Source organism: Cupressus sempervirens, chromosome 7 (genome assembly GCF_028749045.1).
Source record: "Cupressus sempervirens isolate cs-2001-9-10 chromosome 7, ASM2874904v1, whole genome shotgun sequence".
In the NCBI taxonomy this organism is placed as follows: Eukaryota; Viridiplantae; Streptophyta; class Pinopsida; order Cupressales; family Cupressaceae; genus Cupressus; species Cupressus sempervirens.
In genome coordinates, this window is record NC_143124.1 from 810209798 (window position 1) to 810232824 (window position 23027).

Sequence of the window (23027 nt, forward strand, 5' to 3'; positions counted from 1 at the left end):
AAACAATAAATAATAATATCCATGCCATTATTATGCATTTGTGAGTTTCCAAAATAACAGTCTTTAGATAAAACAAATTCTCTTCTGTCAAATTTTGCCAAGATATGAAGTGGAAAATATCGATCCAAGGATTGGTTATTAAGTAGTCAAAGACTAGTTTTATGGGATTTGATTTGAAATCAATTTAAGAGTTCAATGCAATGTTTTTTTTTTAGTTTTACATATATCAGTTTTGGATGGGAGCGAAAGAACTGAGTTAAAGTTACCATCAGGTTTTTTTCAAGCTATGATTTTTTAGATGAATATTTTGATCGATTTCAGCATATTATATATTATGTAATATAAGTTGTCATAGAGGATATCAATTTTGAATTCCCTGTTTGGTTTTTTAAAAATATATTCAAACCGATTTAATATGATACTTCAAAGGATTTGGCCCCAAATATATGTCTGACTCATAATTATGATTTGTGATTATCGATGATCTTGAATGAGGATTGATTATGTTGCTTAAAGGGAAAGTGTTGAATTAGATGAAAATGAATTGAATAAGTTATTATGCAATTGGAATATTATAGATTACTATTTGGTATTAGATGAAAATGAATTGGATAAGTTATTCTTCTTTCGGAAAATGATAGAGTACCAGTTGGATTGCTTTTTGTTGCATCCATCATTTTGATGGTTCAAATATCAGAAATAGTCAAAGACAACTGATTCCTTTGGTGGACCGTGGAATAAATCAAACTTATAATTATTAAATCATGTTATGATTTTAACTTCAAATTCCAACTATTATTTCCGGACTATAGAGTTTTGAATTGTATTACTTTGTGAATGGTTTCAGACTTACATGCTGGAATAACAAAGTGGCAGTTTTTGAATGGGTTTTGTTAGTCAGGTTTGACGGAACTGGGTATCTATGTTTAATAATGACCTATGTTTCTATACTCACACCTTCCAATTAAGTATGTGTTTGACAAAATGCAATTTTAGTTAAGTTTTGCCATAGGAATATTTATTGCATGTCAAAGAACAACAAACTTTTTGTGCTTTGTCTACTCAGTTTCATAAAAGTTAATGGCAGTTGATATGCAGATCTAATAATGTCATAAGTTGCTTCTCAAGAACTCAAATAATTTCAAGATATAATCATTAAAGGTTTTTTTTTTTTCCGTCTCTGAACATTCTGAACTTATTCAATAGTTATGTAGATGATAGTTTTTTGGATATGGATTATCAAAAGATTTTGTAGATTAAAATTCTTTCCTTCTGTATTTTTTTTTGAAACACAAATTTCTACTGGATTGAAAACTTTAATGCTTCTTTAATCTAGGTATACTAAATATTGTAATGCATGATTGATTTTAATATTTCTTAAAAGTCAATGACTATTCTAAAATGCCTATACAATGATAAAGAGGGTTTCTTTATTGCATTCCTTTTCTGAAAAGGTTAAATTACAATATGTGGAATGGTAATTCTTGAATTTTAAATTTGATATATATTGTTGATTTTGTGAGGATCATTGCAAATGTAATTGAACTGTCTAATTGGTATATGTTTTCTAAATGGTAACTATCTTTCTTATATTATATGAAATATTGATAGACATGTCCCATCATGAGATATGTCTATCATTAGTATTTAATATAATAGTTTTTATTTAACACACGCACACGCACATACACATATATCACATATATGTTTAGTGAGTTTTATCTAAGTGAAACTATAGTAGCATTAACACTCCCTCTTAGTTAGGGAGGATAAACACATGACCATATATTACCTCAATGTAATATAAGACTTTCTTTGATTAGAAGATATTCAACAATTTGATATCACTTTTGATATCATGTGTATTGGCCTCCAGAATATCAACAAATGATGTTCACCAAATACTCTGAGTAATGATACTGGGAGTAATGGTCTTATGAATTTCATCTCATATGACATTAACCTTGTACTCTTTGAGAAATGGTCCCTTGAATGTTGAGTTGCCAGAAATTCACCAAGTATTGTAAGTAATGACCTCATGAATTTCATCTCATATGATATTCACCAAGTACTATGTGCAATGGCCTCCTAAAAATCAATTTGCATAACATTCACCATGTACTCAAAATAGTCATAAGATATGTGCATTCACATTTTCATAATGCTTACCATATGAACATCTACCATCTAAAGTATAACCTATCATGATTTGCATAAACATTGTATATATCCATCATAATAGAAAATAGAGTTATGTAAGATCACCACCTTTCAATAACTTCTGCAAATACAAGTGATAATAATTTTGAAGTTGCCACTTCCTCATGGTGTACACAAGGGATAGGACCATTAAGACTATGTAGTCACACACGTCGACTTTCAGACTCCCTCTAGATATCATTTTTCATAACTTCTTATCCAATGTTACCTTTGAAGTGTTGTCAACCTCCCTTTGAGTCTAAAATTAGTCTCCCTTTTCCTACAAGGACATTCTCAAGGGAAAAGATGAAGGCAAACAATAGTTATAATACACATAGAAAATTAGAAATAAGGGAGAGACTAACATAATTCTCAAATATAATATATAATTCTTCATAACTATATAAGATCATTCTAGTGTAATATAGATCAATATCTATTTAAAATATATATTTTCCCTCATTTAAATTTATATAACAATAATATATTTGGAAACAATATCATTTACAATAATCATAACATGGAATACCTTATATATAATATGATATTTTGATTATTCAAATCATTATCTTTGAAATGACATTAACTATTATTTCAATATCTCACTATATAACTTAGGTAGAGAATATCGATAGGCTATGTGATACTACCCCATCAATGGGATGTTAAACACCAAAATCACATGAAAGCCCTTCATGTTTGTTGTAGATTTTGTTTGGGATTGTTCTATACTATTCTAGCTTTACTATTTCCCATCACCCTTTGTGGGCCCTTATCTTTGATTCTCATGGTGGTGGGTCCCTTCATGTTCAAGTGACATATCTTTATATATTTGTATGTAATTTCCAAATCTATTAATCTCACTCTCCAATGTTGTTATCATACACAACGGTTCTGTAATTTACAACTCTCAATGTATACTATAAATACTATGTGCTCTTTTTAATTGAATGACAATAATATTATATAATAATTGTGGTTGATATCCTTGAATTGCACGATATAAATAACATGGTGTACATAGAGTTACTCATCCATTGATGAACTATGGTTGGAAGACTTAGTTTACATATTCCTTGTAATCCACAATACTATCTATTTATCTTTTCTTTTAGTGATTCTTTGTAATAATATGGGAAATACCACCTTTGTGTTGATCTCAGATTGGTTTTGATTATTGAGTGTCAACACACTTAAGTTATTTACTGAAGCTCTTGCTAAGCTAGTCCATATGCCAAGTATATTATATACAAGTGTCGAGTTGCAATACATGCCGAGCCAGAAATATAGTATGTGTCGAGTCACTCAGGTGTCAAGCAGATAGACAGTGCCAAGCAAGTGTATGTGCTGAGCGAATAGTTGATGTCAAGTAGTTCAAGTGCTGAGCAAGACAAAATTATAGCAAGTGTCTGGTATGAGTGTTATCAAGTGTTGATTATCATAACTATCAAGTGTCGAGTAACACAGATTGGACATAGTTGTCTGTGATGGCACAAACAAATATGTAAACCATTTTTGAGCCAACAAATGGATAGATTGTGATCTTTTGGAGATAAGGACAAATATATTTGTGTGATTCCTAGGCAATTACATGCAACCAATCAAAAAATAACAATGGTAAAGAGGAAAAATGGATGAATCTAAGCCATAGATTCATACCTAACCCTATGTCTCGAAGTCTTATTAAGGAAGATAGAACCCTAAACTTCTTATGAGTGCAAGAAAGGATTATAGAGAAGTTTGCATGTGCAGACTTAGCATTCATAGAAACTTAGAGGATAGCATGAAGGAATGAATTGCAGAATCAGTGAGAGGAGAGCAAAGAATGAAGGATATAATAATTGTCACATCAGATCAGAAGGATTCAAGAGATTAAAGTGCAGATTTTATTTTTAATCAGGCAACCAGAGCCAATCATAAGATCTATGCCTTTACATCCTAATAGGTGATTTTGGTAAAATCTCTTAACAGATTAGTCCTAACATGCTTTAGTAAATCCTTTAACAAGGTGACATTCCAAGTGAATGATCAGAAGTCCTTTAATTAGACATGCTTCTAACAGGGTGTTGAAATCCTTTAATAGGGTAGGACTTAATAGTCTTTGTAATCCTTTAATAGGGCAGGCCTTTCATAGGGAAAATCATGAGAATGGTCAAATCATGTAACCTTAACAGGTGAACTTTATTGCTGCAGTAGTGAAGATTTGTAGGTGTCATCCCCACCCCAGTTTTACCTTCTCATTAGAGGGTTTCTGGGTAATCATATCTTGTGTCAAGTGTCTATGTGAATGTATTTAGTTTACATGTTATTTCAATTAGTTTATGCATGTATTGATTTTAAGGTTAAAAGTTTTATGTGTTTAAAGATTAGCACTTTAGATTCACCACCCCCCGAAGTTTACTTTCCTAGGTGTAATTCCTTTTGAGATCAAACATTATTCCTCACCAAATCCTTAACTATCCTCGTACAAGACCTATCATCGAGATATTGAGGGTTTAGTGTCTACACTAACAAATCATAATTTACCCAAACACAAGCCACATCGAAAAGAGAAGATTTATGAAAAATGATATGGTGTCTTCCTTATTTTGCACAATTTCTTATATGGTTATTTTTTATCATTTCATTTTTTTCTTAATACATAATTCTCTCAGCACTTTCTTGTACTATTCAAGAAGACAAAGAGAGGTCACTGTAATAAAAAAACCATGTCATTGTTAATCTCTTTTTTTTTTGACAAGGCCATGAGAAAGCACTTAAGTCATTACCTAGAAAAATTATAGTGTGAGCCAAGTACATAGTGCATGTCAAGTATAAGTTGCCTGACAGTACATGTCAAGCAATATAGTTAGTGTTGAGTAGATAGTATGTGTTGAGTCACTCAAGTGTCAAACAATCTATATATGCTGAGTAATTTAGGTGCCAAGTAAATAGTGCATGTTGAGCCATTCAGAAGCTGAGTTACAACATTTAGAATCTAGTGATGGCCAAGCGTCAGAGCCTTTAGGAGCCAAGTGAAGAACTTTTGGCGTAGTTGTTTGTTATGGTACAAACTTCTATGTAAACCATTTTTGGGCCAACAATAATGATTATTTTACAATTCTAAGAGATAAGTATGAAGGCACATTGTGAATCCCTATGTAGTACATGCAACCAATTAGAAAAGAGAAGCTTAAGGCGGCAATATGGATCAACCACATTTGTTGATTCTTAGCTAGTTCATCCCCACCAATTCTTACTTAACAAGGAAACCCTAAAGAGTTTGTATGATTGTAGTGTGTGCAAGGAGATGAATGCTAAAAGGTTAGAGAGCACTTATGGTGGCTATGATAGACATGATAGAGTAGTGCAATGCAGAATTAGTCTAAGAAAAATAGAGACAAGGAATAAGAGGTTAACAAAAGATAGATTTGATTAGAAGGATCAAGATACAACGATGAAAGAGAAGATCTAACATCAAGAAATAGTGTGCTAAGAAAAGGATAAGGGTGTTGAATCATTTTAACATGTGATACAAGGAAAATATCTTAACAGAGTAGTCCTAACATGCTTTGTAAATCTTTTAACAAAGTGCTTACATCATTGTGAGTTAAAATCCTTTAAGAAAGGTGAGACCTAACTATCTTTCTAGCCTTTGACAAGGAAGACCCCTGACAAGGTAGATCATAGTTTATGATCAAACACTTGTAACCTTAATTGGTCACACTTTACAACTACAATAGTGAAGATTTGTGGGTGTCATCCCCACCCTAGTTTTACCTTCTCCTTAGAGGGTTTCTGTGTAACAAAATTTCTTGTGGCATATGTTATTTACTTTATGCTATGGATCAAATCTATGATTAGCTATATTTCAGTATACATATTAGATTATGAGATGAATGTGTGGTGAATATTTTATGGTTAAATTTTTGAAGTGTTGATTCACACCCCCCTCCTAGAATTTACTTTTCCATTGTTAATTCCAACAATTGGTATCATACCTTTAGTTATCTTGAAGAAAATATTCATAGCTTGACCAGAAAAGATCTTTAACATGGAAGTCTACTTATCGGCAAAACAACATTAAAAATCAAAAGATTGAAATACAGCTTGTCCTACATTAGTTGAATGAAGCAAGAGATGTGCTACAGTAATCATTTAAGAAAAGAAAAGAATTAGCCATGCAAAAAAATGACACACAATATAAGGAGATATCTACATGTTGACATTATGGTCAATTTGTCTATTAGTGACTTAACAATTAGTTACTTGGTTACATTGCTACTAAGCTTATCATTCATTCAATAGTTTTAACCAAGTGTTTCAGTTGCCACCAAGCTAAGTAGTAAGAATGCAGTTCATCTCAAGCTTCATAGTATCTCTCAAGCATCTAAGATAGTTTATAGTATAGCCTGAGTAAAGCAGTGTCTACTGAGGTATATAGTAGAAGTGATGGAGATCTTAGTATTAACTGAGCTTTGTAGTGTTAACCAAGTTCTATAGTGTCTACCATGCTTGCAATGTTAACAAAGTGAATCCAATGTTGATCGAGTCGTGCAGTGTCAACCCAATGATTTTTTATCTACCAAGTTTCTTAGTGTTCATTGAGTCATACAAAGCTGACTGAGTTAGTGCTACTTGAAGTCATCAATATGGACCAAGCTTCAACTTCAACCAAGTGCTAAAGTTTGATGAGCATTGATAGTTTTTACCAAGTGTCAGAACATCATTGAGTTTATCTTTTGAACCCAAGTTACAGCAATGGCCCGACTTTGTGAATCTAATGTTGATTGAGTCATGTAGTGTCAACCCAATGATTTTGTATCTACCAAGTTTCTCATTGTTCATTGAGTCATACAAAGCTAACTGAGTTAGTGGTACTCGAAGTCATCAATATGGACCAAGCTTCAACTTCAACCAAGTGCCAAAGTTTGATGAGTATTGATAGTGTTTACTGACTGTCAAAACATCATTGAGTTTGTCTTTTGAACCCAAGTTACAACAATGGCTTGACTTTGTGAATTATGATGAATTTGGTATTATAATCGACTTAAGTAGTTAATTAGATTTATATATATTAATGTATTGTATCATATCCAAATAAAGAATTCAATTGAGTATATGAAGAAGAGTGTGAATTGAAGGCTACAAGCAATAAATAGTAAAGTAGAGACTTATCTATCACAATTAGATAATCATTGCAATTCAAGGAATCTCATTCAAAAAATCATAGTTTCAAATTAGAGATCAACCACTAGTTCATTCTAATAGGTGCATAAATCAAAATCTTTTTAACCAGGTGGACTTAACATTCTTTTGCAAAATCTCCTAATAGAGTGCATACTTTACTATATGTTTGTAAATCCTTTAACAAGGTGGACCAAATAGTCCTTATTACTCCTAATAGGATAGATCCTCAGAAGTGGTCAATTGTAAGCCTTAATAGGCCAACTTTATATTGTAGTACTAAATCTTGTGGGCATCATTCCCCCTAGTTTTACTTTCTAATAGAAAGCTTTCTAGGTCACCATATCTTGTGTCAAAGTGTTATAAATGTTTTATTGATTTCATTTTTTCATGGATGTATTTAGATCAAAATAATTTACGAAGGATAAATTGGTGAAGTGAGTTAAAGTTTTATTGGTTCCTATTCACCCCTCCCCTCTTAGTAACCTAACCTACCTTATATTTCAAAAAATTGGAATCAAATATATTGGTTCTCACATCAGAAGTTTAACAACTTGATAAAATATCAGAGGCAATGGAGGTATACAAGCTAGATATGGCTATTGAGAATGAAAAGATGGATCTTGAATTAGCTATTGGACAACTCAAGAAAGAAAAGGAGGAACTCTCTCAATCATTACAAAGAAGGAAAGATCGTGCAATACAAATGGATGAAAATCTCTACATTAAAGAAGCAAATGAAGACTTATGTCTAGAAAGAAATTTAGATGAAATTGATTCAGCAATTAAAGACCTACTTGAGAAGAATTTCAATCTTCAAGAAGAAGACAGAAAGCTAAAAAGAGAGCAAGAAATCCAATCAAAAAAATTATGTGAAGTTATGGAAGAAAAATATAAAGCCAAAGAAGAGATAGAAGAAAAAAAAAATGAAATTTACCAACTATCCCTTCAGCAAACAAACTTTATTGATCAACTCAATGATGCAAATCAAGAGCTTGTCAATCTAAGGACAAAGAATGAAAGACTATAGAATGTTCTTAGTATTGAAAAGAAAAAAAATGAGAGAATGATGAAATCTCAAGAAAGCATCAATCAATTGAATGGTAAAACTCAATTTAGACACAAAGGCAAAGTTGAATTAGGATATACAGAAGAAGGTGAATAATCTCAGCAAGGAGCTCAAAAGAACAAAAGACCTACTTGCAATCATTGTGGTAAGATAGGTCATACATAAAATAAGTGTTGGAGCAATGATAAAGCAAAATTCAATGGAAAATGTTACAATTTCAATAAGCATGGTCATAGAGCAAGTGAATGCATAGACAAACCTAAGTTTGAAGGAAAGTGTCACAATTGCAACGAGCAAGGATACAAATTGCCAGAGTGTACGACCAAGAAGAGAAAATTGTGAAAGCAATATTTGGTTGGGATTACAACACATGATGTAGATGTCACTTATGTGGTGAGTTTGGGAACATTGGAGAAAATTATGTGAAACAAATCACATGAGGAAAAGAGACACTACAAAGAGATGTTTTATTTATAGAGAACTTGGACATCTTGGCAAGAACTGTATGAAAACAAGTAGAATTGAAAATGAAAAGAAAGCCAAAGCTAACAATATCAAAAAACAAATGAGGCAACAATGGGTATAAAAATATCCAGAAAATGCAAGCCAAAGTCCTAAAGCTTTTGACACCCAATTCAATGAGTTGGGTAGCACAATCTCCTCAACTTAGTTCCCTATGGAGATGATTGGAACTGTGATTCAACAAAATTCATCAAACATTAATTCTAGCTAATAAGAAGAAGGGTCCATATCATCATTCAAGATGCACAAGAATCACCAAGTGATGATGGATGTTCAAGACCTTACTGAGAAAGGTTGGGTCATAAGACCTTACCAAGCAAGGTTAGGTTGCATATCTTTTTCAAGATGCACATGTCGATTTGATAGTTCCTACTAAGTCAGGAGACCTTACCGAATTGAAGATGTCTTCTAAGCATTAAATACCAAACCAATTAGAGGACAACTATCACTTAGTGGACACATGTACAAAGTGTTAATGGTGATTGTAAAGATTGAAATTGTTTAAAAGGATGCAATTGAATATATTGTTTCATCACAAATTTTTAGAGCATGGAACATAAAGAAAATTTAGAACCTCCAAGTGATTTAAGCAGTTATTGTTGAAGATTACTCTCATGTTTGACACCCTACCAAGCGATGGCATCTTCTAGTAGCAAGATTAAGAAGGGTTCTAAAATGTTGGTCCATGGAGTTGATTGCAAGGCTCTTGTACTCAAATTGAGTTTGACAATTGCAAAAGTACTTGACCCTACTGGAGCACAATCTCTAATTCCACCCAAGGTACTTCTTGTTCACAATGTTCATTCATTTTATCATTGTTCTATTTAGGATCTTGGAACCCTAGAGATGAATGAAGCATACAATGAACTATGTTTGGATGGTAGTCTAAAACCTGAGCACAAACATTTGGTGATAAAGGGTTTGACACATATTTTTTATGTGCCAAAGGATTTTCAAGTGAAGTGGATTAGACTCATCTTGAGTTGTGTTTAGAACATGTGGTTATGGCTTGATCATCCTATTTTGATAACCAGGAAGATGATACACAAGATTATTGGATTACCCATATTAAATAAGGCAAAGACCACTAAAACCTTAGGTCAGGTTGAACTAACAAAGAGGACTCTTTTCAAATGGGATGGAAGAGGCATGAAGCTTAGTGGTGTAGCTATGATGGAATTCAAGTTTGGAACTCATTTGTTGGCTCACAAAATCTACAACTCAAGCCAGTTGAACAATGTGTCATGTGAAGTGGTTGACCTAGCATACAAGGTGGTAAAGAACAATTTGTCCTTCAACCTTGTCAAGCTACTGTTGAATCAATAAAGAAAGAATATGGAAAGCATCTAAGTATCAAAGAACAATCTATGCATGTTTGGTTCTCTCTTGAAATGTCTATTTTTCTATGTTCAAAATTTTTTCCCTTCTAAAGGTACTATAGGATGGAAGAATGATACCCCAATATTATATCAAATAAATGAATTCATAGTAGAGATGGGAGAAAAATTTGATAGTATTATGGATAATTATTTTGATAAATTCAAGGATAAGATGTAGTAAAGATTTAGGATACCTAGAAAATTTGTAGAAGATTATGAGAAGGACATATGTTTCATGGTTGATTGTGACAAGGTTTACATTCAAGCAGTCATACCTAGAGTGGCATGGGTTAAGCCTCTAGAATATGAGGTTAACATTGATGACACTAAAAATATTGTTGAAGCTCTACTAAATGAGCTTGTGGATCCTAAAGCAACATATTTTAGTACTTATGATGAGGCTAAGGCCAAAATTGAGCTTGAGATCAAGTTTCCCCAAGTAAGTAGAGGAAAGAAAGGGATTAAGAAAATGATGAATAATACTAGGCAATTAGAATCTCCTATCATCCTTACTAAGGGAAAAGGATATGATATTGAAGATGAAGATAAAGTAGAGGAAGAAGAACCTAAGGAAAAGGATCCTCTAAAGAAGAAAGGAAAGATTATTATAACCAAACCTACCAAGTCTTCCCCTACTATGTTTATAAGGAGATCTATCAAATCTAAGAGGAAACTGAAGTTGGGCAAAGAGGATGAAGCTGAACAAATTATCTTTCAAAGGTCTTCCCTAACTCTTCAAGAGAGGTTGAAAAAGATGGAACAAGGAATATGTATGACATGTTTTAAGTCTCTTAAGTATGGCACTAGGAGCAAAGAAGAGAAAAATAAAATTGAGGATACCCTTGTGACAAAATTGGGTAAGTGGAAGTATTCACCTAATGAGCTTACACAGCAAGTTCTTGATGAACTTTTGGAAGCAATTAGACCTAAATGGGATTGTGCAATGAAAATTTCTAAAGATATCAATGAAAAAAATTTGAGATAGCTTATATTGAGTCTTAGTGAGAAAGAGGTGAAGGAATCATTGAAAGAAAATGAGAAGAAGCTAACACCCAAATTCAATACATATCTAATACTACTAAAGGACATTGAATCTATGGTGAAGTCTACTACTACCACATGGAAAAACATCTATGGGCTATACAAGACTATTAAATTTGTTGTGCATGTTGATGAAAAAGATGATGAAGAAGAAGAAGTAGAAATCTAAGATGATGTGATAGACAATGTCAATCTTGATGATGTGAAAGAAGAGAAAGAAACCACTGGAGGAAATCTTCTAGAAATACAAGGTATTGAAGAAACAGATCTATAAAATATTACAACATTAGTTATGACTTCCTTTCCTCACTCTTTGAACAAAGCCTTAGTGTAATTAGGCTTAGACAAGGCTTCTATTGATTTGGCTGAGGTAAAATCTACTACACCAAGCACACAACCAATCTTTGGAATTGCTCTGCCAATTATTTCAATGACTGAAGTGCCTAGCACTTCATCTACTGAGCAGCAAGTCATCCTAGCATCAGGCTTGATTGAGAAATAGAAAGGTATTCTTGTTGTTATTTTTTTTTTTTTTGTTAGTACTATAGGTTTTATTCCTACTTTTACAAATATTGTATCTAGTGCAATGATAGTTGAGAATTTGTCTCAACTAAGCACTGAAGTTCTAAATAATGGAAAATAAATTGTTCATTCTACCATTCAAAGATTAAGGGTAAAGAAGAGAAAGAAATTGATCTACATGAGGATATTGTTATTCCAAATTGGGATACATCTAACCTCACTTAGGAAGAGATGGATACCATTGGACAACTTTGGAAGAAAAAGGCTAAGAAAATGAATCTTAGAGAAGAGAGGAATAATATATTCTAGTCCTTGAGGATATAAAGAGCATATTTGTTGATGCTATAAATAGTGAGATTGATGGGAAACAACCTATTCTGGATCAATTAGCTAAAATTGTCCACAAATACAATGAATAACTAGATGGACAAGAAAAATTGTTGTAGATAGCTGAGAGAAAATTTGAAAATGAAGTTTTGGAGTAGGTAGCATAGAAGATTTCTATTTATCAAGTAGAGATGTCTACTATTCTTACTTCACCAAAAAAAATCTACCAATAATGTTGTTTCATTATTTGTTAAGTGACACATATATTTTTACAAGGGAAATCAAGGATAAATTATCCAAGGTAGATGAGGATATCAAGGCGAGTGCATACCATCTATCACTTGATCCTAGTTGTAGCTCTGCACACTTTAAAAAGATAAGATACTTAAGAAATCTATCAGTGGAATTATTGAGGGACGAAGCCATAATTAGGGCCACACTTGCAAAAATTTAGGGCACAATTCTTCCAAACATGGATGCATTGCAAAAGAACATTGCACATGCAAAGACACTCATCCATGAAAAAAATTCTCCATACCTAACCACATGATGGAACTATCAGCAGAGGTACAGATAGCCTTGCATGCAAGTAAGTTATTGGAAGAGAACTGGGACAAGACTATGTCAATCATTTTGAAGGTACACATTGACTTCTTGTCACATTTTGGTATTAACTTATAGATATTATATACCTTTTGTGTTTATGTCAAAAAGGGGGAGAAGTAAATATTCTTAGGAGAGAAGTAAATATGCTTAGAGATGAAGATTATGTGTATAGAGAAGATTATCATATTCTAGATATATTTATAGAGGTGATAAATGTGTATGGGGGAGTAGTAATATACATCTAAGCATATGTAAAGATAAGCAAAAAATGTTTACAAAAGAAAATTTTGAAAAATAAGAAAAGTAGAGTAATTTACCAAGCTATGTAAGCAATAGTAAGTCAAAACTGAGTTTAAGATAGAATGTTGATAAAGGAAGTTTTTGACTTGTAATTTTGAGCATTCAGATTTTGGTATGATAAGTGTTTTTGTCACTGATGCCAAAGGGGGAGATTATTGACATTAAGGTCAATTTTTCTATTAGTGACTTAACACTTAGTTGGTAACATTGATTTTGAGATCTAGAATTACTACCAAGCTTATCATTCATTCAATAGTTTTAACCAAGTGCTCCAGTTGCCATCGAGCTAAGTAGTTAGAATGTAGTTCATGCCAAGCTTCATAGTATCTACTGAGCATCTAAGATAGTTTACAATATAGCCCAAGCTTGGTAGTGTCTATCGAGCTATCTAGTAGAAGTGATAGATATCTTAGTGTTAACCAAGTTCTATAGTGTCTACCGAGCTTGCAGTGTTAACAAAGTGAATCCAGTGTTGACTGAGTCATGCAATTTCAATTGATGGATTATGTATCTACCGAGTTTCAAAGTATTCACTAATTCATATAGATTTGAGCATTCTTAGTGCTACTCAAAGTGATCAGAATGGACCAAGCTTCAACTTCAACCAAGTGCTAGAGTTTTTTGAGCATTGATAGTTTTTGCCGAGTGCCATAATATCACTGAGTTTGTCTTCTGAACCTAAGTTACAACAATGTGCCAAATTTTTGAATTATGACGAATTTGGTATTGTAGCCAATTCTAGCAAAAAGTTAATTCAATTGATATATGGAATGTATTGTATCATATCCAAATAAGTAATTCAATTGAGTATGTGAAAGTATAAGAAGAAGAGTGTGAACTAGAGGCTACAAGTAGTATATGGTAAAGTAGAGACTTATTTATCATAGTCAAGTGATCACTGCAATTAAAGGAATCTCATTCAAAATATCATAGTTGTAGATCAAAGATTAGTAATTGATTCATTCTAATAGGTGCATTGGTCAAAATCCTTTAGCTAGGTGGACTTAACATTATTTTTCCAAATCTCCTAATAGATTGCATACTTTACTATATGTTTGTAAATCCTTTAACAGGGTGGACACAACTGTCCTTATTGCTCCTAACAAGGAAAATCACCAGAAGTGGTCAATTGTAAGCCTTAATAGGCCAACTTTATACTGTAGTATTAAAGCTTATAGGTATCATCCCCACCCTAGTTTTACTTTCTAATTGGAAGGTTTCTAGGTCACCATATCGTGTATCAAAGTGTTATGAATGTTGTTGAAAATAGATTGATACAAGTACGAGAATGTGTTTCAATCATTATTTTGGCATTGATGTCAAACCTACTACTTGCTAGTAAGAAAATTGTTTAGTTTATTTGAGTACTATCATATTTTTGATTGATGAGGTGGTTTTGATCAAATGAGCTAACAAAAGAGCCTAGGGGAAATGTTGAGTTATGGTATGAAAAAAGGAGTACAAAGGTCAGTTATGATAGCGATGATATAATGCATTGATTACCTAATTAAGGTTGCAAAGGTTGGATACACTGACAAAGTCTAGAAGAACAAGTAAAAAGAATTAAGTCTGCCAAGCTTGACCAAGTGGACAATAGGTGCCAAAAAAAGTTAATGCAAGCCAAACAAAAAATTAGTTGGAATTGAGAAAAATTAAAGTTCAGTGTATGCTGAGTGATACATTGTAAGCTGAGTAAAGTTTACTTGATGCCAAGCACTGGTAAACTTTAGTGTTTGTCGAGTTATGTAGTGGATGCGAGTGGAAGAACAATATGGAAGCCAAGTGACAACATATTGATGTTGAGTGCCAATATTCATCTTAAATCATGGATTTTATGAATTTGAGCTGACTATTTTGTTTTCTTGAATTTTGTGAAGTGTGTGGAAGATAACTATGATGAGTTGGTGGCATAGAATTCATGGTAAACTATTTTGAGGTGAATTCAAAGAGGATTGAAGGAGAAGTTTCTAGAAGGGACTAAAATGAAAATATGGGTATATTCATTGAATCCTACCTAACCCTAAAAATTGACAATAGAGGATGAATAGAAAAAAATCTTAATTTTCTATTTATAGGGATGGTTGGTTAGAAGAAAAGGTTGTCATGTGTGAGAACCTAAGGAAGACAAGGAGTCTAGGGTATTGCTTCATTCAAAGATTGAACAAAAGAGACTGCTATTGGCAAGAAAAGCAAGAAGGCTTAAGGGTATTGATGCTTGAAGGATTAACAAGCTATTAGATCTGAAGTGTGTGAAAACCAAGCAAAATGGAGGACTCAACTAGAGATCTATAATATGCAAGTGTATTATAAGTTGTTATTAGATCAAGCCTTACTGTTACTTTCTAATCATTGTACCAATCTAGGGTAAATCCTTTGGATTAAGGTTGACCCAATAGTCATTTGTAAATCCTTTAACTATGTGACATTTCAAGTGAATGATCTAAAGTCCTCTAATAAGGCTCACTCTTAATAGGGTGATTAAAATCCTCTAACTAGGTCACATTTAACAGTGTGCATTGTAACCTTTCATAGGGTTGGTCTTTCATAGGGCATCACTTCAAAAGAGTGAGAATGAGTAGCATGTTATTGGTAGCTTTTCCTAAATTGGGTTTCCACATAAAATCATTGTGTCAAATGTGTTAATATGTTATATTTCATGTTTACATTTCTACAAAGTTGATTTTAGAGTAACCTACAAAGTTTAAGTGATTGTATGATCTAATGAATGCATGCATGTGAATATGTTTTATGGATATGGGTTCACTAAGCTGTGAAAAAAATTATTTGTACATCTACACCTTGGACAAATGATTCACCCCCCCTCTCATGAGTTATTGTAAAGAATTCCAACAATTGGTATTAGATCCATCTGCTTAAGAGGACTAGTTTGAAGGTACCATAAGCAAAAGATCAAGATGTCAAAAAGGGAGGTACCCAAGCTTAATAGAGATGACTTTCCTACATGGAAAAGTCTGATAAAGCTACATCTAGGAGGTCTTGAAAATCATGAACAATCTAAAATCATCACTGAGTATGTCAATCCTATTGGAGCCCTAACTGCTAAATATCTGAAAAAGAAGAAAGAACATAATCACACAATATTGGAGATTGCCTCTACCCCAAGTTATGTTGAATTTGATGACAACAAGAGTTCTGATAGTGCAAAGAAGATGTGGGATGTTTAAATCATAGCATTTATCGAGGAGACACAAATGTTCTAAGAGCCAAATCTAAAAGTCTTAGAGTTAAGTTTGATGATATGAGAATGTAAGGAGGTGAGAATGTTGCTCAATATTTCTCTAGGATAAAAGATGTTGTTATTGATATAAGATGATCTACTTGTAAGATAGATTATGAGACTATACTAAGAAAAGTTGTCAGAACACTGATGCCCATCTAGGCTATTAGAGTTTCTATAATATAAGAACTAGGATGTATACTAGGTCTGGTAGTTAGGATCACTACTTTTGAGCTATCCAATTTTGACAACTTCAAATCTGACAATATTGAATTTTTTTTCAAAGCTAAGTTTTCATTAAAGGAACCTAATGTGAAGAAGACAAAAAAGGTAAAATAGTTTTCTATTGATAGTGATACAGATGAGGAGGATGTAGAACAACTTGAAGCACTACTAGAAAGGAGATTTCACAGAGGCAAAAGAAAATTCAAAGGTAACTTACCTATCATGTGTTTCAATTGCAATGAGATTGGTCATATTTCTACTAGATATCCAGAGAAGAAGAACTACAGAGGTGGAGACAAGTACAAAAGTAGAAGAGATGAAGACAACAAAGATTACAAAGATAAAGGGAAGAAGTCTGGATACATTAAAGAAGAGGAAACTAAAGATGGATTTGAAGATCATGATGATGAAGTGGTGTATGTTACAATGAAGGATGACTCTAATGAGGATGAGGCAACTGCACTAGTGTCTTGTGTGAACAAGACTGACTGATGGATCATTGATAGTGGGTGTTCACATCATATGATTGGAGATAAAAATATGTACATTAACTTGAATTATTATGATGGAAATAGTATAAGGTTTGGTAATGATTCACCTTGTCTAAGAAAAGGAAAACTCTCTATCAAACTCATAGAATTTTTTTTATGTGCAAATTCTTATTATGTTGAGGACTTAACTATAATTTGTTGAGTGTGTCACAACTAAATAGTCTAGACTACAAGGTTGAGTTTGAGAACAACATTGTTAATGATGCAAGGGACTCCCCTTAATACCATAAATTCATAATAGAAACAAAGAAACAATGGAAAATGCGAGAACGAAATATGGACTTCTTATTATTACCACAAATGAAAAATTATAGAGTTCTCAATTACAATATGATAACCCAAATGGGCACCTTCATTACAGTAATCTATAAGACAATGTTGTGAACTATCATCCAGAGCTCCTCTAGACAATGATTGGGCCTTTCTTAAATAGGCAATTTTATGCTATCTAGGAAGGTTCTAGATCCTCAAACTTATTACCTAGGGCTGAAAGAGCCTAATAGTACATATAGAGTTGGCTAAATACATTTTTGATAAATTATTCTAGAAATTTTGGTAGCCCAACTTTCGAAGGCTGTAACTCACAAACCATTGCTCTGATTGGCTATTATAACCACTTTTTAAAAATGCCAGCTCTTGATCTACAGGCACAAAATCATGCTAGCACTCTTTCATCACATTTTTAGACCTCATCCAAGCAGTCTAAGGCCTCCAACGATGAGCCTGAAGATTTTTCTGCAAATTTTTCCTCCAAAAATCTACAATAATTTCTTTGATACTTAAGTTGGAGCAATGAGATTTTTAAGGGTAGCGTTATAATGTTGTAATGAACCTTCACATAGAAAATGAGAACATTTTGAGTTCAAATGAGAGACTTACTAAAAATAGCAAGTTTCCATAAATAGTAACCACCTAGTCTACTAGTCCTTATTAAAATAGAAAAGACTAAAATGAAAAATATTTTTGGGTGATGCAAGATTGCTCTTACACCTAGGATGCTCCTGCATTAGACACCTGGGGTAATTTGAGAAGTGACCCTGTCATGTCTCAAATTTTTAGAGGAAAACCAAGATGGTTCACCTCCTCCCTTGCTAGCCATGATGAATCCTCAGTTGGTCTTCCATTCCATTTGACCAAATATTCCTCATAAGTCTTGTTTCTAGTACTTTTGCAAACACGACTGTCCAGTATCTCCTCAATCACCTTTGTAGCCAAACTAGCTGCTGGAATACTCCACTGCACTTCTGGAACTTCATCTCCATCACCTCCTTCATAGTACTTGGACAAATCTAAAATATTAAATACTGGAGAAATATTCAATTCAGCAGGCAACTCCACTTCATAAGCATTTCCAAAATCATGCCTTTTCACTACCTTGCACGGACCAAACTTCTTCATCTTCAGCTTATTATATGTACCCACTAAAAAATGCTCCTTCCTCAAATGAACCATGACATCATCTCCAATCTAAAATTCTTTATACCTCCTTTTCACATTTTCCTTAGCCTTATACTATGTATTCATCTTTATGATGTTCTTCCTCACCCCCTCATGGATGTTCTTCAAATGTTCAGCAAATTTTTTTGCTTCGGCACTACTTATCTCTCCTTTATCCAACTATCTCAATTCAAAAGCATTTCTAGGACTACTTCCATATACAATCTAGAATGGTGATCTACGTGTACCCCTATTGATAGAATTATTATATGAAAATTTGGCCTATGGTAAAATCATATCCCATCCTTTATGTTTATCTCCAACCAAGCATCTTAGAAAATTTCTCAAACTGTGATTCACAGCTTCTGTCTGTCCATCAGTCTCTAGATGATGTGATGAACTAAACTTCGAATCTATCTTCAACTTCTTCCATAATGTATGCCAAAAATACCCATCAAATTTGATATCTCGATCTGAAACTATACTCTTTGGTAGACCATGCAATCTCACCACTTCTCTGAAAAATAACTTTGTTACATGAACAACATCACTAGTCTTCCTGCAAGGAATAAAATGTGCCATATTTGAAAACCTGTCAACCACCACAAAAATAGAATCATGCCCATGTTGTGTCCTTTGTAATCCAAGAACAAAACCCATGCTAACATCCTCCCATAACTTGTCTGGTACAGGTAATGGCTGATACAACCTTGTATTCTACTTCACTCCTTTCTCCATCTGACATACTTTTCACCTTTGTACAAACTTTGTCACATCTTTTTGTAACTATGGCCACTAGTAATTTTCAACAACCAAAGCTATGGTTCTATCTCTGCCAAAATGTCCAGCCAATCATCCACTATGCTTGTCCTTGATAAGATTCTCTCTCATTGAACTTCTAAGAATGCACAACTAGCTTCCTTTGAACAACATATTATCTTAGATCATGAAATCCAACCACTTTGTCCTGTCAAGTGTAACAGGTTATGTACAAGCCTTCCATGCTTCACCGAAATCAGGATCATTTGGATATAATGTACTCAGTTCCTTGAACCCAACCACCTCTATCTGCATTTCTGTCAGCAAAATTTGTCTTCTACTAAGAGCATCTACAACTTTGTTAGACTTCCCACTTTTGTGTTTTAAAACAAATGTATAACTCTGCAAAAACCCAACCCTCTTTAAATGTATTTGGTTCAATTTTCCTTGACTATTCAAATATTGCAAATCTTGATGATCAGTATACAAAACAAACTCCTTAAGAAGAAGATAGTGTCTCCACTTCTTCAATGCTTGAACTATAGCATAAATTTTCTGATCATAAATAGAATATTTTCCTTTTGCATCATTCAACTTCTCACTAAAATAAGAAACAAGTCTAACTTCTTGGCTCAAAATAGCTCCTATTGCAGTACCACTAGCATCATAGTTTACTTGAAACACCTTGTTAAAATTAGGAAGTGCTAAAATAGGCTACTTAGTAAATTCCTATTTCAATAGATTAAAACTCTTATCTACTCCTATAGTGCACTTAAACTCTTTCCTATCTCCTCTCATTGTTTCAGTCAAAGGTCCACAAATACTACTAAAATTTCTTATGAACTTTCTGTAAAATGTAGCTAGTCCATGAATAGATCTTACCTCTATTGCACTCCTTGGAGTAGGCCATTCAAGGGTAGCCTTCACTTTCTCTAGGTCCATTTTTATACCTTCTCCTGAGACTACAAATCCCAATTACACCAACTCTTTCTTTATAAAACTGCACTTCTTCAAGTTTATCAATAGCTTTTCTTCCCTCAACTTTTCAAACACCTTGCAAATATGAATCAAATGCTCCTCCAATTTCTTACTAAGTATCAATATATCATCTAGGTAAAAAATGACAAACTTACCTAGTAATTCCTTCAGTACCTCATTCATGAGCCTCATGAAAGTGCTTGGTGCATTGGTTAGCCCAAAAGGCATGACTAACCACTCATACAATTTGTCCTTTGTCTTGAAAGAAGTTTTCCACTCATCACCTTCTCTGATACAAATCTAATGGTACCCACTCTTCAAATCTATCTCTATGAAATACTTAGCTCCACTCAAACAGTCCATAATATCATCCATCCTTGGCAATGAAAATCTATACTTTATTGTGATCTTGTTGATAGCATGAGAATCTGTGCACATCCTCCATTCTCCATTCTTCTTTGGTGCTAATACTACTAATACAACAAATGGACTCAGGCTCTCTCAAATCAACCCCTTTTGCAGTAACTCATGAACTTTCCTATTCAACTCTTCACTTTCTACAAGTGTCATTCTATGCGCTGCCTTGTTTGGTAAACTAGCTCCTGGAACCCAATCCATCTGGTGACTGATCTTCCTCATTGGTGGCAATCCATCAAGTACATTATCTGATACAATATTAGAAAAATCTCCCAACATATATGCAACTTCTATAGGCACCTCCTCTACTTCTTTACTATCTTTTGGAATTATAGAAAAAACACATATGTTCATGCTTCATACCTTTGAGAAACTCTTTTCCATCAACAACACATATTCTGGCAGCACCCCATACCTTTTCTGCTTTCTCCTGCAATGGCTTCAGCTTATGTTTCACTCCATCCTTGGTTAGAGTGTAGGTATTTGCTTGCCCATTTTGTACAACATGTCTGTCAAACTACCATTGCCTACCTATGAACATATGACATATGTCCATAGGTATGATATCACATAGTACCTCATCCTGGTAGCTTCCAATCTTGAACTTCATAGAGCACTGCTCATTGACCATGACCTTTTGGTCATCTTGCACCCAAGCAATATGATATTGTCACGAGTGTTTCTATCTCTTCAACTTCAATTTGGTGACCATCGTTTCTGACAACAAATTGTCTATACAGGTAATGGTTGATTAAATGTTGTATTCTACTTCACTCCTTTTTCTATCTAACATACGTTGCAACTTTCTACAAAATTTGTCACATCTTGTTGTAACTATGGCTAGTAGTAATTTTAAGTAACCAAAGCTATGGTTTTATCTCTACCAAAATGTCTAGCCAATCATCCACTATGCTTCTCCTTGATAGGAGTCTCTCTCATTGAACTTCTGGGAATGCACAACTGGCTTCCTTTGAACAACATATTACCTTGGATCATGAAATCCAACCACTTTGTCCTATCAAGTTTAATAGGTTTTGTACAAGCCTTCCATGCTTCACTAAAATCAAGATCATCTAGCTATAATATACTAGGTTCCTTGCACCCAACCACCTCTATCTGCATTTTTGTCAACAAAATTTGGCTTCTACTAAGAGCATCTGCAACTTTGTTAGACTTCCCACTTTTGTGTTTCAAAAAAAATGTATAACTCTACAAAAACTCAACCCACTTTAAATGCCTTTGGTTCAATTTTCCTTGACTATTCAAATATTTCAAAGCTTGATGATCAGTATACAAAACAAACTCCTTAGGAAGAAGATAGTGTCTCCACTTCTTCAATGCTTGAACTATAGCGTAAAATTCTTGATCATAAAAAAAATATTTTCTTTTTGCATCATTCAACTTCTCACTAAAATAAGCAACAAGTTTACCTTCTTGGCTCAAAAAAGCTCCTATTGCAGTACCACTAGCATCACAGTCTACTTGAAACACCTTTTTAAAATCAAGAAGTGCTAAAACAGGCTACTCAATAACTTTTTGTTTCAATAGATTAAAACTCATATCTACTCCTATAGTCCACTTAAACTCTTTCCTATCTCTTCTCATTGTTTTAGTCAAAGGTCATCAAATACTACTAAAACTTCTTATGAACTTTTAGTAAAATGTAGCCAGTCCATGAAAAGATCTTACCTCTATTGCACTCCTTGGAGTAGGCCATTCAAGGATAGCCTTCATTTTCTCTGGGTCCATTTTTAGACCTTCTCTTGAGATTACAAAGCCCAAGTACAACAACTCTTTCTTTACAAAACTGCACTTTTTCAAGTTTATCAACAACTTTTCTTCCCTCAACTTTCCAAACACCTTGTAAATATGAATCAAATGCTCCTCTAATGTCTTACTAAATATCAATATATCATCTAGATAAACAATGAAAACCTTACCTAGAAACTCCTTTAGTACATTATTCATGAGCCTCATTAAAGTGCTTGGTGCATTGGTTAGCCCAAAAGGCATGACTAACCACTCATACAGTCTGTCCTTTTTCTTGAAAGTAGTTTTTCACTCATCACCTTCTTTGATGCGAATTTGATGGTACCCACTCTTCATATCTATCTTTGTGAAATACTTAGCTCCACTCAAACAGTCCATAATATCATCCATCATTGGCAATGGAAATCTATACTTTATTGTGGTCTTGTTGATAGCATGAGAATTTGTGCACATCCCCTATTCTCCTTTCTTCTTTGGTACTAATACTACTGATAGAGCACTTGGACTCGGGCTCTCTTGAA